Below are 18,759 nucleotides of genomic sequence, written 5' to 3' on the forward strand. Positions count from 1 at the left end.
AGAGGATGTAGCTTGCTGTCGCAGTCCCCATGCTGAGATCAGTAATTCCCTAAATCCCCCCCCCCCCCCCCCCCCCTCTCTCTCTCTCTCTCTCTCTCTCTCTCTCATGAAGTCGCCTGAGGCCTCCTGCCTCATGTACAGTACAGTCTCCGACTGACAGCTTGCAGATCCCATCTCTGTAATTCAGGATGGGATTCATTGCTCTTTGGAGTCACATAAAATCTGTATTACAACCATAAATAATTTGAGCACTTTCTTTCAGTGTGTTTTCATCCACCATTTAATTCAAATAGGTGTACAGTACTGCTACTACAGTAGATAAGAAATATCTATCTATCTATCTATCTATCTATCTATCTATCTATCTATCTATCTATCTATCTATCTATCTATCTATCTATCTATCTATCTATCTATCTATCTATCTATCTATCTATCTATCTATGTCTGTCTGTCTGTCTGTCTGTCTGTCTGTCTGTCTGTTGTTTTATCTATCATTCTACTGTTTGTTCTATCTACTGTATCTATCTATTATTATATCTATTGGTCAATGTATCGCTCCATCTATCATTCTATCTTTAATTCCATCCATCCATCCATCCATCCATCCATCCATCCATCCATCCATCCATCCATCCATCCATCCATCCATCCATCCATCCTATTAGTTATTGTTAAATTTCATGCCGTTGTTGTCATACCAAAAATCGATTGATGTTTTCAAACTTACTATACATTTCTAGAAATCAAATGTTTCCACGAGTCAAGTTTAGCCTTAAGCATCAGTGTAGTTCATAAACTACTTAACATTAACTTATTTTACACATGACTGGATATGATCTTGTCATCTTCTAAGCAACTAGCTGCTCAGACCTGATGAGTCCGACGTAGAACCGCAGGCACTTTCTAAATGCCACAGCTTTAACAATGCCTCTAATTATATTGTGTCTGTTGCCGTCACTGTCTTGCTGTTCTAGAAGCAGATGAGACATGGTACCCTCACCTCCGTCAGCCTAATGTCCTCCTGTCATGTTCAATGAGTCAGTGGCTGAGTCTTCCATAACACCACTCCGCTTCATCAGAGCTTGTATTGAGGTAATCAAGTAAGTGCTATTCAGTCCCGAGAGTTTTAAAACAGCATGATGTTTTTGAAGATCATGTCAGAGATGAAGCAAGTGTTCATCTCTTTACCACTCTCACTTCACTTATATATATATATATATATATATATATATATATATATATATATATATATATATATACATAATGTACATATATATATATATATATATATATATATATATATATATATGTACAGTATATATATATTATATATATATATATACACACACATATATATATATACTGTACACATATATATATATAAAGACAGACAGACAGAAATACAGATGATAGATAGATATACAGTCATGGCCAAAATTGTTGGCACCCCTGGTAAATATGATCAAAACTGGCTGTAAAAAATAAATCTGCATTGTTTATCCTTTTGATCTTTCATTCAAAAAATTGCCAAAATTCTAACCTTTCATTGAAGCAAGAGAATTGAAAGTGGGGCTAAATCACATTATGAAATAAATGTTTTTCTCCAAAACACGTTGGCCACAATTATTGGCACCCTTTTATTAAATACTTTTTGCAACCTCCTTTTGCCAAGATAACAGCTCTGAGTTTTCTCCTATAATGCCTGATGAGTTTGGAGAACACCTGACAAGAGATCAGAGACCATTTCTCCATACAGAATCTCTCCAGATCCTGCAGATTCCCAGATCCATGTTGGCGCTTCTTCTCTTCAGTTCAGCCCACTCATTTTCTATAGGGTTCAGGCCAGGGACTGGGATGGCCATTGCAGATCTTGGGTTTGTGCTCAGTGACCCATTTTTGTTCTGATTTTGATATTTGTTTTTGGATCACTGTCCTGTTGGAAGATCCAAACATGGCCCGTTATAAGATTTCTAGACCCGGCTGTCAAAAAAAGCTATTTTTTTGTTTCATCTGACCATAGAACCCGTCCCGTTTGAAGTGCCAGTTGTGTCAGGTACTTTTCAAACATTCTATGGACAGAGGAACCAAAAAAATAGCTTTTTTGGCAGCAAACACTTAAGATGGGTTTGGTGCACACAGGGATAAAAAAGTACCCCATGTGTAAAATGAAATACTCTGCTGTATCTTTACTGCTGTGGGCCTAATTTTCTGCCAGAGGTCCTGGACATCTTGTTCAGATACATGGCATCATGGATTGGATCAAATACCAACAGATAAAAAATCGAAACCTAACAGCCGGGGCTAGAAATCTTATAACGGGCCATGTTTGGATCTTCCAACAGGACAGTGATCCAAAAACAAATATCAAAATCAAAACAAAAATGGGTCACTGAGCACAAAACCAAGATCTGCAATGGCCATCCCAGTCCCTGGCCTGAACCCTATAGAAAATGAGTGGGCTGAACTGAAGAGAAGAAGCACCAACATGGATCTGGGAATCTGCAGGATCTGGAGAGATTCTGTATGGAGGAATGGTCTCTGATCTCTTGTCAGGTGTTCTCCAAACTCATCAGGCATTATAGGAGAAAACTCAGAGCTGTTATCTTGGCAAAAGGAGGTTGCAAAAAGTATTTAATAAAAGGGTGCCAATAATTGTGGCCAACGTGTTTTGGAGAAAAACATTTATTTCATAATGTGATTTAGCCCCACTTTCAATTCTCTTGCTTCAATGAAAGGTTAGAATTTGGGCAATTTTTTGAATGAAAGATCAAAAGGATAAACAATGCAGATTTATTTTTTACAGCCAGTTTTGATCATATTTACCAGGGGTGCCAACAATTTTGGCCATGACTGTATAGATAGATAGATAGATAGATAGATAGATAGATAGATAGATAGATAGATAGATAGATAGATAGATAGATAGATAGATAGATAGATAGATAGATAGATAGATAGATAGATAGATAGATAGATAGATAGATATTTACTGTCTGTGACTATTCAACCATCAGTTTCTATTTTATCTCATACAGAGAAAGTCAAGCGTTTTCCGTTGCTCTTTGCATGCGATTAGTGGATTGTCAAGCGTAATTAATCAAGCATAATACTTGATTTTGCTCTGGCTTGTCAGATTGATTGTTTTTAAATGCCTTTGTGTGCTAACAATATCACATGCTTGTCTGCAGTGGCCGTATAGCACAGTATTTTTAGCAGTGAGTGGCAGAGATCAGCGTTTCTGGACACGGTCGAACAAAAGCATTGAAAGCAGCGAGCTCATTAATCTGACAGGGGTCACAGGCTAAATCTAAGCATCCCACTGTATTATCTAAATGGATTACTAAGACATCTTTTCTCAGAAAGTTCTGGTTGCAGTGAATGTTCTATTTTGTGCTGTACTGCTATAATCTTCTAGAAAGTCAGTTTAAAAAAAAATAAAGTTAGAGTGGCAAACTGCAAAGTACAGTACAGCTGCTACTGATTCCATCTTTATTTATTTTTTTATAAACTTTGATGGATGAAAAGCACCGAGCCGAAGACATTTTATCGGACTCAGGAGCAGGAGAGGTCAGCGTGTGCAGTTATTCACTTTTTGACTTTTAGTACTTGGACTCTCTCTCTCTTTCTCTCTTTTTGTCTCTTTGGTAACAGCTCCTCTGTGGCAGTAAAGAAATTGAAAACCGTGACTCACTGATAAGGAGCACAATTGGGGGCCAGTCTGAGGGCTGTCAGATGCAATGTACTGTCTGAAAAGACAAGAGAAAACGATGGAAGGGCATGTCATGTTCTTTCAGAGTTTTTCCAAACTTATCAACTAGATTATTGTCCCCAAGTGGCTCTTTAAAATGTAATTGTCCTATCTTGGGCTCTTTGTTCCCTAATAGCTTTATCCGAGAGGATTGCTTAGTCGGGGGATTTTGTGCAAATTTTATTTCTTAAAGTGTTGCTATACTTGCTTCATTCACACATCTCAGACATCTCTGAGTTGATCAGATTCACTGGCTATGTCCCAAAACCTTAGTGAGCTGCCTCATTATCTATACTATCCAGACAACGACTTTATAGTAAAGCTAAAAGCTCTTCTTTATAGTTGCTCTTTGGTTGCAAGGCTTTGTCACTGAAAATTGCTGTCGCTTCATTTGTTTTATAATTAGTTACACTGTAAAATTAAATTATTATTATTATTTTAAAAATGTGATGATACTGTTATGATACTATTATTGTCAGATGTTATTGCTAATTTAAAGTATGAAACATAGTCATGAAATGCCATTTTGGAGATTTTTGTGGTTGTGTTTATTGGATTGGATTAGATTGGATTCTCCTGCGTATTGGGATTTCTAGAGCCACCAATACTTGACAACTGGGAAGCGTGCCTATGATGTCTATAAATGCTGTCCAGTTTTTGTGACAGTGTATCATGGTCTGTACACATGTGTGAGTGAGTGTTCATATGGTTCATGTTCATGATGGTTCTCTTGATCTCTAGCAGGCTGTGGTCAGGTGACTGTGACTGACAGCCAGGGGCATATGTTCCTGTCCCACAGGGGTTTTGTGTAAGAGAACTGAACAGACAGTGGAGTGTGTGTTGTGTGGCGAATAATGAGCATCCAGTGCTCCTCATGAAACAGGTGGTCCTACTTCTGTGGAGTTACCTGCCCACTTCCAAAGCCAATGGAACAAGGGGAATTTTCCTCAGGTCTGCTGTCTTTTTATAACTGTAGTGTCGCTCTGATGTGATTGCATAAGACTGACCTAATGCACAGAGCCATGCTGCTGTCATCTGAATTTCTTTTAGTTTTGTTTACAGCTTTACCTAATAACATGGAGGACTGTTATTGCACTTCTCCTTTGAGTTCACCCCAGTTTCACTTGAGTTTTAGTTCACCCCAAAATGAAAATTCTGTCATTTAATACTTATGTCGTTCCAAACACGTAAGACTTCTTCGGAACACAAATGAAGATGTCCCTCCATTGACAGCCACCGCAACTACTACTTTCAAGCCCCAGAAAGGCAGTAAAGACTTCATTAAAGTAATCCATGTGACTCCAGTGGTTTAACCTCAGTTTTATGGAGTAATGCTAGTGCTTTGTTTGTGCAAAAAAAACATAATTTTCCACTTTATTTACAAAACATGAATCTCCAACAATGTCTGCTACCACGTCAACATAGCACACGTGGTGCTCTTGTGAATAAAGTGGTAAATTATGTTTTTTTGTGCAAACAAATCACATATATGTATATATGAAGATATTGTATGATATGATATGTATAGAGAGAGAGAGTAACATTTTTTTTTATTTGTACAATATTTAGATTTATTTATTTAACTAATTATTTAGTAATTGATAAAAAAATTAATGAATTTGTAATTAGATTGAAAACTTTTTCTATTTGATACACAAGTACCAAGATACTAGCAATACCCACAGCCAACATTTGTGTGTGGGGCCCATTTGGGTATGAAATGGCCTGAAAAATGGGCCCCATGTACTGTAGGGTTGTCCGCAGGTTCCATAATGGCCTCATGTTAATTGCCCAGATGGATTTCATGTAGGATTGCACTTGGTGGGACCCAAGTAGGCAACATGCATAAGACCCATCTCAGTCCCAGCTTTAACCCAGCCAACATTTGTATGTGGGGCTCATGTGGGTTTGAAATGGGCTGAAAAATGGGCTCTGTATGGGATTGTCCGCGGGTTCCATAATGGCCCCATGTTAATTGCCCAGATGGATTTCATTGCACTTGGTACTAGGTGGGACCCAAGTGGACAACATGCACAAGACCAATCTCGGTCTCAGCTTTAAGGTCATGGGTTTGATTTTTTAGTGAATGTATTAACTGATAAAATGTATACTGTACCTTGAATGCAGTAGTTGTTTTTATCAAAGTGTCTGCTAAATGCATAAATGTAATGGATGTGGCTCAGGTTCTATTATCAGTTTTATCATCCGCCACCAGGTAAAAACAGTAAATCAAATCACATAAAAAAGTGACATCAAAACTCTTCTCGACAAAACGCATGATTAACACATAATGCATGTCCACAGTGCAGGCTAGGTTAAGTATCGAAGATTAAATCCTTTGTTCAAATCCTTGACACTAAGCATGAGCAGGAATAATGTTTATGCTGCAATTGGCTCTTTGTTTTCTTTATTTTAGTATGCTGCACAGCTCAGTGCTGTGAATAGACTTCAGTGGTTAATCAAATAAATGGATGGCTATTCATCTTGGCAGGGATCCACCCTTCACTCCAGTGTCTAGTACATTTAAACGCCAAAACTCTCTCTCAATCCAGACAACATGTCCAGTTAATCCAATTTATTTTCTGTACAGTATAGATTTTCATAACACTACAACATAAGAGTTTCATGATCAACAATCCACAGCTTCTGCCAGCACAGTTTCAAGACTAAACTTTAGGAACTGACAGCTCTTCTACAGGATCTCCTGGCCTCCTACGATTTCAAAACCATTTGACATCCAATCTGTAATGTAAGCCGGCCGTCGTTCTTCCCCAGAGTAAAGCTGTCACCTTTCTGTGTACATGCAGTATGCCTGAATTATTGATGGTTGACCACAACCTAGTTCCCAAGATTCATTGCGCAAAAAAAATGTCCTTTCAGGAAGAAATGGACATCAAAAATGGTGTTTACAAACACTATTATGAAATATAGAATCCTGTTACTTTCATTGTTTCCTGCCGTCTGCGAAAGAAATGAGTTTCTCTTCCATGAGCAGTGGGTGTCATATCCTATTAGTCTATTAGATCACGCAGTTCATTTATTGTTGATCTTTGTTGCTAAACATCATCTCAGTCTCCTTTGTATTTCAGAAGAAACTCTTGATTTAATCCAGTTAAAGGCGAAGCACCTGCAAAACACTGATGGTAAGGATTTTTTGTTTTTGGTTAATTTCTGTGCCTAGCTTTATGCAGTTTGCTTGAGGAAAATAAACAAGGCTGCATTTTTAGTTAAATGTATTAATACATCAATTGAGGGTGAGGCCCATATATTTCTCCATGCTTGTCATTGTCCATGCAGAGCAGAGTAGTCTAAATCTGTTTCTGTTCAATGGCGTAGAACATTGAGGGACAATAGATTGACTCTAGTAATTTATTCACGGATGACAATAGAGGTATATTGCTCAAATGGTCATCAGAGTGGAAAAATGGCCTTTAGATTCTATCAGCGTAGGTTATATTCAGCTCTTTGACATCTAAGACTTCCACATCCATGATCAGATTTTAATCCGTGTGATAAGGCTGCATGCAGACAGAGGAAATCATGGATCTCATTCACAAAATGCATAATGAGACATAATAATATTGCATGATCGTATGTCAATCTGTGCTGTATTAGTTAAGCATTGTGTGATTGTGATTTAGGTATTTACTTTTGTTGGGCATCAGTCTTTGTGAGAAGTGAGAAACACTACCCAAAATCTAAAAACTATAATTAAAACAAATTTCTACAAAAAATAAATAAAAAATCATATTTTTTTTTTTTTTACAAAAAATGTATGCATATGCAAACATTCCTATTTTTATTGCATAATAAAACTATTTTTTTAATATAGAAGTATATTGTGGAATGCGTAGCATTTATTTAATTGCTAGCATCATAATAATTGAGGTCACAGGGGTCAAAGCAGGTAGAAAAAATAAAATGTTATTGGACATAGTTCCAGTGGCCTTTTGCTTACATTTCTCCTTTTCTTTCTCACCCCTGCAAGGTTCTCCTGCTCTTTCGCTCAGACATTAAATGCCACCTGCTCATGTGTGTCTCTGGGCAATGCTGAAGTAGCAGGATGCCACCTGGCATTAGCTGTGTGTGTGTGTGTGTGTGTGTGTGTGTGTGTGTGTGTGTGTGTGTGTGTGTGTGTGTGTGTGTGTGTGTGTGTGTGTGTGTGTGTGTGTGTGTGTGTGTGTGTGTGTGTGTGTGTGTGAACTGGCAAATGTGGTTTACAAGGACAAAATGTCAGGTTACTCACCAGCATTACGAGGACACTTGGGTTTATGAGGACATCTCAGTGTCCTCATAAACCTTAGGCCATATATGTTATTTTTAAGCATAAATAGATGACCATATGAAGTTTAAAAAAAAATTTTTTAATGACCTTACAAACCATGTTGTGTATGTGTATATATTAAAAATATGACCTTATATACCATGTTGTGTATGTGTAAAAAAAAAAATGTCCCCGCAAACCAGGTTATGATTTGTGTGGGGGTTTTTTTTCACCAGCCATCATAGTCACAAAATAAAATAATAAAATAACATCACTACTACTCTGCCGTTCTAAAAAAAAAGTAAAGAGAAAACAAGTTAGTAAAACTTTACAATATAAGGTCACTATATTAGAGTTAATCTAGCGTTAATGTATGACCCATGAATAACTTTTATTAATAACCATTTATTAACGATTATTTAATCAGCAGCTAATAAAGATAAAATCTGTTGCTATTACAGATTTTCTGAAGTGCTAAAACACATTTCTAGAAACATCACTTATTTCTCAAAACCTTAAACACAAATCCAATTCTTCAAACTACATTCACAAAACCCCTGACTCTTCTGGCAAAATCAAACTATTGCCTCAACTTTTTCATCCGTTTCAAAATCAAACAAAGCTTTCAGATCATACACACATCAGTCAATATATAAACACTACAGATCATTCATTGGATACTACAGGTGCTGGTCATATAATTAAAATATCATGAAAAAGCTGATTTAATCCAGTAATTCCATTCAAAAAGTGAAACTTGTATATTATATTAATTCATTACACACAGACTGATATATTTCAAATGTTTATTTATTTTAATTCAGTATCTCAGAATATTACTCAAGACCAATACAAAAAAAGGATTTTTAGAAATGCTGGCCAACTGAAAAGTATGAAGATGAAAAGTATGAGCATGTACAGCACTCAATACTTAGTTGCGGCTCCTTTTGCCTGAATTACTGCAGCAATGCGGCGTGGCATGGAGTCGGTCAGTCTGTGGCACTGCTCAGGTGTTATGAAAGCCCAGGTTGCTCTGATAGTGGCCTTCAGCTCTTCTGCATTGTTGGGTCTAGCGTATCGCATCTTCGTCTTCACAATACCCCATACATTTTCTATAGGGTTAAGGTCAGGAGAGTTTGCTGGGCGATTAAGAACAGGGATACTTAAACCAGGTACGGGTAGCTTTGGCACTGTGTGCAGGTGTCAAGTTCTGTTGGAAAATGAAATCTGCATCTCCATAAAGTTGGTTAGCAGCAGGAAGCATGAAGTGCTCTAAAACTTCCTGGTAGACGGCTGCGTTGACCTTGGACCTCAGAAAACACAGTGGACCAACACCAGCAGATGACATGGCTCCCCAAACCATCACTGACTGTGGAAACTTTACACTGGACTTCAAACAACGTGGATTCTGTGCCTCTCCTCTCTTCCTCCAGACGCTGGGACCGCGATTTACAAATGAGATCAAATGAGATTTACAAATGAGATTCTCATCAGAAAAGAGGACTTTGGTCCACTGTGCTTTATTAAATCCAGTGTCAACGCAGCCGTCTACCAGGACATTTTCAGAGCACTTCATGCTTCCTTCATTTTCCAGCAGGATTTGCACCTGCCCACACTGCCAAAAGAACCAAAACCTGGTTCAGTGACCTGGTATTACTGTGTAATTACTGTGTGATTTCATGTAATATTCTAATTTTCTTGGATTTTGATTTTGTTGGTTTCATAATTTAATAATATCAAGGCTTTAATAATATCTCACTTTGCATGTAATGAGTCTATAATATTAGTTTCACCTTTTAAGTTGAATTCTTGAAATAAATCAACTTTTTGATGATATTCTAATTATATGACCAGCACCTGTACATCAAAAATGGAGAACAAAGCATCCAGAACATGAGGTTAAAGAACAAATGTATATTGCATGCAGTAAAAAAAAGTGCAATTACGTATAAAACGATATAATCACAGGGATGTCCCGATACCACTTTTTCCAGACCGAGTCCGATACCGATACTTTCATTTTTGGTACTCGCCGATACCGATACCATAACCGATACCTGTATTTTTAATTTTCAATTCATGCATTTGTAATTTTTAAATGTATTGGTAGAGAAACCAAAAGAATATCAAATCATATTAGTTGTTTATTAAATGTAAACTTAATTTGTTCATCAAATGTATTTAATGCACTGCATATTCATTACTGAATAAATTAAATATAGATGGATCTTTTTGTGAAGTTAAAAAAAGGTAGCCTAGTCAAGAGCAGTGAGTAATTTATTTGTCCTTTGTCTGATCAACATTAAAACACAGCAGCAGATTAATTCAACTGCTGCCCCTTTAAGACCGAACGCACGGACCCCATTTGAATTATACTGTCTACGTTCACTTGAGATATATAATATACTTTGTTTACTAGGAAACTCGCCAAGACAGGAATTTTTACATAGTTTTGTGTGAATTCATCCGTACAAGCGCAATACGTGAAGACTTCCATCAGTGTTCCGCTGTCTGAGACGCTGGTTTTCGGGGCGCGCGCTTTGGTTCATGTTCATGTAACTTCTTGACCTGCAAATGTGCTGTAATAATGTAGGAAACCACTCGTTAAACATAAATAAGATAACAGTTCATGTTTTACTTACATACGATTTAGTTTTAATCCAAATAACACGTGCTGAGTGAACGATCAGCAATCAAGTGCATTCAACAGAAGTGCGCGCTCTCTCTCTCTCTCTCTCTGGTCAGTTAATAAAATGAAGAGGTTCGAATGTAGACTAATTTGGATGGATGTGAAACACAGCAGGCAGTCGGTCAGAACTGTATGAGTTGACTCTTAGTTGAAATGACACACCAAGCAGGGTATAAGTTTCACTTAATTTACTGAAGGCCTGGTTGAGTTGCATGCATGGTTTTGACATGTACGCACACAGCAACTCAATATATACTCCAACTGAATAATAGTCGAACAACTATGGATGAACTAATGGAGCTGCCCAAACTTTGCTCTCTGTCATGCGCTGCATTCCTTTTCTGTATCCCAACGCGGTTCTGCTTTAACGCAGGTGATGCCATGGTAACAATGTGCGCTGTGATTGGCCAGGATAATACGGGACATTTAAGGGCATCCGGGCCTTTTGTACAGCCGCGCCGAATTCAAGAACTGAATTCGATCATCTTACAAAGGTCTATATCTTATCCTGATCATCCTCAGGTAGGGCTGGAAGCTGGATGAGTCGAGCTACAACTCGCGTGTAGGTTTTACCCTTGAAATTTACACTGACTGACCGGACCCGCCCATCTGTACCTGGGAACACCTGGGTGATTCTACCTACTGGCCAGAGGGCACGAGGAAGTTGGGGATCGACAATCATGACCACATCCCCGCTCTTCAGTGACTTCCTTTCTGTCTTCCACTTCTGGCGAGCTTGGAGACTGGGTGAATAATACTTGAGGAAATGTCTCCAGAAGTGCTCTGCCAACAGTTGGCTGTGACGCCAGCGTCTGCGACTCAGGATCTCAGACTCTTGGTAGACTACCTGAGGTAAGGATGCGTCTCGGCGGCCAATCAGGAAGCAGTTCGGGGTGATTGGATCAGGGTCAGCTACATCAGAAGAGGTATACCCAAGGGGCTTTGAGTTGAGAATACCTTCGACCTCGACCAGAACTGTCCTTAAAACTTCCTCAGTGACAGTCTGAGCCCCAATGGTCACTCTGAGGGCTGTCTTGATCGAACGGATCTCTCTCTCCCAGCAACCGCCGAAGTGAGGAGCACCTGGTGGGTTGAAAACAAACTTTATCTGCTGGCTGGCAAGGTGACTCTGTAGTTCATCTTGGAGGGTGGCGAACGAGTCATTCAATTCACGTTCTCCTCCCTTAAAGTTGATGCCTTGGTCGCTCAATAACTCATACGGCTTCCCTCGTCGTGCAATGAACCGTCGTAAGGCCATCAGGAATGAATCAGAGTCAATACTGGTGAGAAGGTCGAGATGGACTGCCCTGGTAGTCATACACTTAAAGACTATGCCCCACCTCTTCTCGTTACGACGCCCAATTTTAACTAAGAAGGGGCCAAAACAGTCCATGCCAGTCGAGTAGAAGGCTGGACGGAAGTATCTCTGTCTGGTAAGAGGTAGGTCGGCCATGAGGGGAACTTCTGGCCGGCCTCTCCATTTTCTACACTCTACACACTGGCGCTGATGTCGACGGACAGCTTCACGGCCTCTCATAATCCAGTATGTCCTTCTGATCTCGGCGAACAGTCTCTCTGCACCAGGGTGATGCAGCCTCTCATCATAATCCTTGATGAACAGTTCTGTGATCGGATGTCGAGGATTGAGGACAACTGGATGAACAGCTTCTGCTTCTATTACCTCACAGTAACGTAGACGGCCTCCTACACGAATCAGTCCATCAGCAGCGTCAAGCTCAGGGGAGAGTGAAACCAGTCTGCTTGTGGCTGCCACCGGTTTGCCTGACTTCAGAAGTTTCAGCTCTTCGGGAAAGGACTCTGCTTGAGCTTGTCGAAGGACTGCTTGTTGAACATCTCTTTGGAGGTCAGCACTGGAAGTGTAGGCCGCCCCATGAAGCTCTTGCCCATAGGCATTCAAGCACTCTGACAGTGATTTGTAGTATGGTGGCTGAAGTGGGAGTGCAGTTGTGGTCACTAACCCGGAGAACGCTGACTGTCTTAATTCACTGCTTGACTCTTCAACTGATAGAGGGGGCTGTCCAGGCCAACTATCTGGTGGCAGCTTGAGGAATGTTGGTCCCTGACTCCACCGGCTCCCTGTAACAAGGTCACTCAGAGGCTTGCCTCGCGTGATGTCATCCGCTGGATTGTCTGCGGATCTGACATAGCACCAGGTTGCTGAAGCTGTTATCTCTTGGATCTCTGCTACTCGTGTTCCTACGAACACCTTGTAACGATATGAACTGGAAGTCAGCCAAGTGAGCACGGTGGTGGAGTCTGACCAGAGTGTGGTGGAGTGAATAGGAATGGTAAGCTCTGTAGTCAGGAGCTGGGAGAGTTGCGCTCCAGTAAGAGCGGCACACAGCTCTAGTCGGGGTATAGATTGTTGCTTACGGGGCGCAACGCGGGATCTGGCGGCAATAAAGATGACTTCTACTTGACCTTCTTTGTCTTCTGTCCGAAGATATGCCACGGAACCGTATGCCTGCTCCGATGCGTCACAGAAAACGTGGACATCATATCTACAGGATGGGTGATCCATCTGTGAGCTGGTATAGCATCGGGGTAGAGATATCTTCTCTAATCCACTCAACTCTTTCTCCCACTCAGACCATGAAGTAAGGAGTTCCTCAGGTAACTGCGGATCATCCCAGTCGCGCTTCTTATCCCATAAACGCTGTACCAATATCTTCGCTCTGGTGGTAAAAGGGACAATATAACCGAGGGGGTCGTATTGGCTGGCCAGTACATGGTAGATGTTGCGCATTGTCACAGTGGAGCAGCGACTAGCTCTGTGCTTGTATCGTAGGGTGTCGGACTGACAATGCCAGTGTAATCCGAGTGTAGACTCATGGACGTCTTGCTGGCCTTGACTAAGCCAGAGGTCGCAGGTATTAGATCTCGATTCAGAAGGGAGGTGAGTAATTACTGACGGGCAATTGCTGGCCCATTGTCGAAGCTCAAAGCCTCCGGTGGTTAAGAGAGAACATAGTTGATCAACTAGGTCACGGGCCTCTCGGGGGGAGTGAAGACTATGTAGACAATTATCAACATAGAATGATTTCTCGATTACCTCTCTGACTGGGTCTCCAGACTGGCTGTGGTCTATGACGTGCCTCTGAAGGGCGTAAGTGGCACAGCAGGGGCTGCATGTGGTACCAAAGGGGAGAACTTGCCACTGGTACACGTCAGGGGGTTGCTCCGGCTTTAGGTCACGCCACAGGAATATGAGTAAGGGCATGTCATCAGGGAGCAGCCTCACCTGGTGAAACATACCTCGAATATCACTGCTTATGGCTACCGGGTACTCTCGGAAGCGGAGCAGAACTGCTAGCAGTGATGAGCCTAGCGTGGGTCCTGGAAGAAGGAACTCGTTGAGGCTGTGACCTTCATATTGGAAGGAGCAATTATAGACGACCCGATTCTCGTTATTATGCTGCACCATATGGTGGGGAATGTACCATGACTCTGTAGAGCTCTCAACCTCTCTCGGTTCCAGCTTGGCTATGTATCCAGCTTCCTTCAGCCTAGTGATCTCAGCCTGGTAAGCCGAAGCCTGATCTGGATTCTTAAGCAGTCTCCTCTCGACACTCCTTAGCTGAGGGAGAACGGCTTCTTTGGTCATGGTCAGCTGTGGCATGCTCTGCCTCCGAAGGAGCGGCGTAGCATACCGCATCGTTCCTTCTACCTCCACTCTCATAGTCTTATCCTGCAGGAACCTTACAGCTTCTTGGTCTAGCTTGGATCTCGTCACTACCTTTTCGTTGCGGTATGGAATCACATCCATCTGCCATAATCTTTCAACGTGAGCAAACAGGTCTGCGTTGGGAAGGATAGAGGTGAAAAAACACTGGTGCGTGTTAATCTCACGACGAATCTCATGCGTAGGGCCTTGAAGAGTCCATCCCAGGCGGGTCTTGACTGCTGCGGGTCCACCTGGTGGGCCTAACCGGACAGGTTCAACAGGCGTGATGAGGTGTGGGCAATCTGACCCGATCAGCAACATCGGCTGCACTTTATTCATCTGCTGCAACGGAAGGCCAGTTAGGTGTCGGTATCTCTTCTTTAAGGAAGCCACAGAGTAGGTGTGTTCAGCAAGACCTAGTCTTTCAGCTGTAAAGGCATGTTGGATGAGGTATTTCTTGTGGGGATGAGACACAGATGATACTGTGAAGGAGACGGCCGCCCCATGAAGCACCTGCTGATCCTGTCTCACTGTTCATCAAGTCTTCTGGCTGTCCTCTGAGGTCCAGTTGCTGTGCGGCTGCTTGAAGGAGGATTGTCCTCTCAGACCCGTCATCGAGCACTGCATATGTCTCTAACGATGCATCTCCATTCGTGATTATCACCTTACTCACTTTTAGCATGACTCTACGGCTGCTGACAGAACGGTCAACGTACAGGATATCTTTCGTGGTACTCACAAGACAGTTCTCTGGGGGTTTGGGCGCTGTACTGGCAGTCACAGCTCTCTCGTTCAGATCGTGCAATATAAGGAGGTGTTTCCTGTTGCAGGTCTTGCACAAGGCTTTCAGTGTGCATCTGGAAGCGTGATGATTACGACCGCATCTCCAACATCGATTATTCTTACGAATCCAGGCCTCTTTCTGGTCCTTAGTCAACTCTTTGAAGTTATGGCATCCATTAAGGAAATGACTGGCATTATCACAATAAGGGCAGTAGGCACGCAACTTCTCTTTGTACCTGGCGGAGCTGGACCGGGACTCTGGAGCGGACACTCTGCGTTCACTGTCTACAGCAGGCTTCTCTGTACCCAACAGGAAACTCGTATATCTCCCAGGAGGATTGGGGTCATAACGACCATCTTGCTTCTTGGTAGTTAAGGGTGGAGCATACGTAGATGTCCTGGCGGTGTCGTCCTGGACCTGTAGCTCATACTCTAACCAGTCTGCAAAGTCGATAAGGGTGGGGACTGTGATTCTGGACGGATGGACATATCTCTTAAAGCTGATCTGGAGCTCGTGGGGAAGCTTGCCTTGGAGTCTGGACACATGTGAGCCGCATTCTAATTCAGATGCTCCCTCAGACCCCAACTGTTCCAACATACTCACTAATGAGCGTACACGGAGAGCGAAGAACTTGAATGCTTTAACGTCACCTGGCTTGAGATTAGGACCTTCTAGTACTTCAGCGATATTCCGCAGCACAAGCTTGTGGGGTTGGCCATACATCTTAACAAGGGCTCGCATAGTGTCTGTATAGGGTCTCACAGAGTTACAGTAGGAATCTGCTACTAGTAGGGCCTCTTCTAGCTCTAAATGATCAGTCAGGATCTGATACTTGAAACGTTCGCTCGCATTCACAGGCAGAAGGTTCTCTAGCGCCATCCGTAGTCTTGAAAACTGTCTGGGATCAGCTGCTGTCAGACGTGGGATGGTAGGCTTAGGGCCTCGGTATATCGGCTCATGGACATGCTGCATTTCCGCTCTAGGTGCCAATTCTGGGCATGGGGACAAACCGAAGTCTTTATCGCTCTGGCGACGACTGCGTCTGGGACTAGGTGTTTCATCATCATACTGTACTGCTGCTACAGGCCGACCTGAACAGGTATAGTGCCGACTCTTTTCCGCATGTGGGTGCTCTGGCCTGGGCGAAAACGTGAAGTCTCCCATCTGCTTTGTCAGCTGCTCACACTGGACATTTCGGTCCTGGAGAACTTCACCAGCATACACTGCAGAATCTCTCTGTCTGTGGACGGACGGTGGCACATGGGTGCGAGGGGCTGGAACTGGTGTTACTGGTTGATGAGGAGTCTCTCTTCCTGTGGCTATCTGCTGAATCTCCTGCTTTAACATAGCATTCTCTGCCTGGAGCCCTCGCAGTGTTGACAGAATCTCAGGTAGAATGTGACTGTGAAGCTCATTGCTGTTTCTTTTCATTTCAGTCCACATAGATTTAATGTCAAACAGCTGCTGGTCTTGGAGGTGGAGCTCATTATACTCTGGCGACACATTTCCAGCTGGATCTGGCCATACATCTTGTAGTAGTAGATCATCGTCATACGGCGACTGACTTTCTGGAGAAGATGATCGTGACACGCTCTCCGCCGTGGGTGGAAACAGAGATAATGTTCTTTTCACTTGGGTTGAATCAGAAACTTGATAATCTGCTAGATGTGCAGGTAGCCTTATTTGTCGTCGGGCCGGACAACAGTAGGATCTGGCTCAGAATGGGATGTCATCTCTCTGCTGTGATTCACAATCCGGCTCGAAGGACCATTTAAAATGAAGAGGTTCGAATGTAGACTAATTTGGATGGATGTGAAACACAGCAGGCAGTCGGTCAGAACTGTATGAGTTGACTCTTAGTTGAAATGACACACCAAGCAGGGTATAAGTTTCACTTAATTTACTGAAGGCCTGGTTGAGTTGCATGCATGGTTTTGACATGTACGCACACAGCAACTCAATATATACTCCAACTGAATAATAGTCGAACAACTATGGATGAACTAATGGAGCTGCCCAAACTTTGCTCTCTGTCATGCGCTGCATTCCTTTTCTGTATCCCAACGCGGTTCTGCTTTAACGCAGGTGATGCCATGGTAACAATGTGCGCTGTGATTGGCCAGGATAATACGGGACATTTAAGGGCATCCGGGCCTTTTGTACAGTTAATGTTAATAATACGCTACATGCCTCGTTTTACTTTCTTTGCCATTGACATCCGACTGAACTACAAACTTTCCACTGACGTCTGATGCGCTCGACCAGCTCGCGCGTCTGTGCCGGTGCGCGCTCAATCCACTGCGCGTTTTTCTCTTATCAGCTAGCCCACCACAGCTATATAGGCGCTACTATATTCTGTTTAATATTTCACTAATAGGATACATTTACTTCATAGACAGCCTACTTTTTTATCCCCATTATAAGTACATTATGAGTACATGAGCTCAGTATCGGGACATCCCTAATCACAACTAAGTATGGTGAATATATTACCACAAGTACAGTATTGTAGTGAATATTTGTAGATTATTGAATGCCTGTATATTCAGCAGTTGCACACTGTAAAAATACAGCAGTCCAGATGCAAAAGCCTAAAAGGTCCACACACAAAAAAAAACTCTAAATGAAAAGTATGTTACAGTAGCCTATACTCAAAGAAGTTGTGCAACTGCAAAATCAAAGTCAGTGAGAGATTCATTCTGCCTTAGCATCATGTCTTCATGTTGGGTCTGACCTGAGTCAAGTCAAGTCCCCTTTATTTCTATAAAGTCGTGTAAATAACAATCGAGATTGTTTCAAAGCAACTTTTCAAGTGATAACAGGAAAATGATGATCAGTAATGCAAATTTTTCATTTCAGCTGTACAGCAGCTTTAAAATAAAATATTGTCATTGTTCAACTGAAGTGATCTGTGTTACAGTAATTTAGTTCCATTGTAAAGATCATCAATTATTACATAAAATAGTTTTTTTTTTATCTATAAAGCAGTTCAGCAGAAAACAGTGATGTCGTCATCAAGGGGTGAGTTTCCCAAAAGCATCATTAACGCAAGTTCCGTCGTTATCAGCATACCGGTAGTTCAATAAGTCAGTGTTCCCTGAAACTTTCGCCGTAACAGTCGTGACTATCAAGTTGATTTATTCAGCGATGCATCGTACTATGGTAGTGAACCAGCAAATTATGCCGTTGTACGCAAAACGCATTTATTTCACAAATCACAAATTGGTTTACGCTATTGAGAATTTGGTTCAGAGAATCGGGTTTAGTGTTTTAGCAATTCAGAAAAACTAATTAAATGTCATCATGGATTATTTCCCTATCAGCATAGTACTACTAATAAATTAATGTGTTAATTACCACTATGGGTTGAAGCCATTAAACTTCCAACGGCCTGTTAATGAATCAACAATGATAAATCATTATGTAATGATTTTACTTGTTGAGGCACATGTGTATTAGTGCACCCTTATTTTGTTACCAGAAAGTTTTTTTCATTGAATTTCATGATTATACATAGATTCCTTAAAATTATTTAGATGTTAAATATATTCTGTTCAAATATATTACTGACAAAATAAATATATGG

Source organism: Phoxinus phoxinus (assembly GCF_949152265.1).
Source record: "Phoxinus phoxinus genome assembly, chromosome: 18".
Classification (NCBI taxonomy): domain Eukaryota; kingdom Metazoa; phylum Chordata; class Actinopteri; order Cypriniformes; family Leuciscidae; genus Phoxinus; species Phoxinus phoxinus.